This window comes from Eutrema salsugineum, unplaced genomic scaffold (genome assembly GCF_000478725.1).
Source record: "Eutrema salsugineum unplaced genomic scaffold, Eutsalg1_0 scaffold_7, whole genome shotgun sequence".
NCBI classification, from domain to species: Eukaryota; Viridiplantae; Streptophyta; class Magnoliopsida; order Brassicales; family Brassicaceae; genus Eutrema; species Eutrema salsugineum.
The window spans coordinates 6,550,272-6,551,332 of NW_006256486.1; positions in this window are offsets into that span (position 1 = coordinate 6,550,272).

Below are 1,061 nucleotides of genomic sequence, written 5' to 3' on the forward strand. Positions count from 1 at the left end.
TTTACCCTAAATGAAATCAATAGCCGCAAGTGCACAGCTGATCGATTGTAGTACTTAGGGATCGAATCCACAGGGAATGAGGATCTTTCTTGCAAAAGCCTTCGAAAGAAATATAAAGTAAGGAAGTCTAGAACCAGGCGAGATTTGTGAGGGTTTTGGTGGTGTGTTTAAAACGTAAAAACAAATTTTAAAGAGACAATACGGTAATTAAAATGACCTAATAACTAAACTTAACGAAAACAAGTAAAAACGAGAAAAACGGCTAACCTAATTGCTTAAATGAAAATCGATTGAAAGAGTAAAGATACTAGATTAAAGCTTGAATGAAAATCGGTGTAAATCTATAAGAAAAGAGGCGCTGGGGTTCAGGGAAGTTTTCTCAGGGGTACGAACGATTCAAAACATTGCTAGAGAGTAAATTTGATAAGATCTTAGCTTAAACTTTTCGAACTGGAGTCACGGACGTATGAATACGCCACTGTCGTGATCATAGACAACTATCTCTCTCAACCCTGACCAGTAGGTTTCCACTCTACCCCTGGAAAAGAATATATGCATTATGTTTAAGACTCGTCAGCATTCACAAATCGCCCATATGTAGGTTTCTACTCCTATGTTTGTTTTGCTCTCCCAAACTAGATCTGACACCGGATGAACACTTTCGTGTCACCAAGCATCTGGATCAGATTGTAGTTCATGACGCTACTCTCATGCAGTAAAAACAAATTCAGAAGAAAAAGTTCTAAGATTCGGCTCAAAAGCTCATGGAATCCTCACCGAACATATAAATCCCCATCGAAAATCGCTTAGACCCAACAATAAAACTACTCAGACATAATAAACGAAATCAAAAACATAGTATTAAAAGGTAGAATATAAACCGAAATTGAAAAGAAAAAACAAGGGTTCAAGAGACAGATCTCTCTCTCCCTAAAACCTAAAAACAAAGCTTAAAGTAAAATTTCTGTAACATATTTCGTCTCTCTTCTTCTCTCTTAAAAACGACTAAATGACATGTATTTATAGTCTCATACTCTCTGGTTTCTAGGGTTCCAGAATGG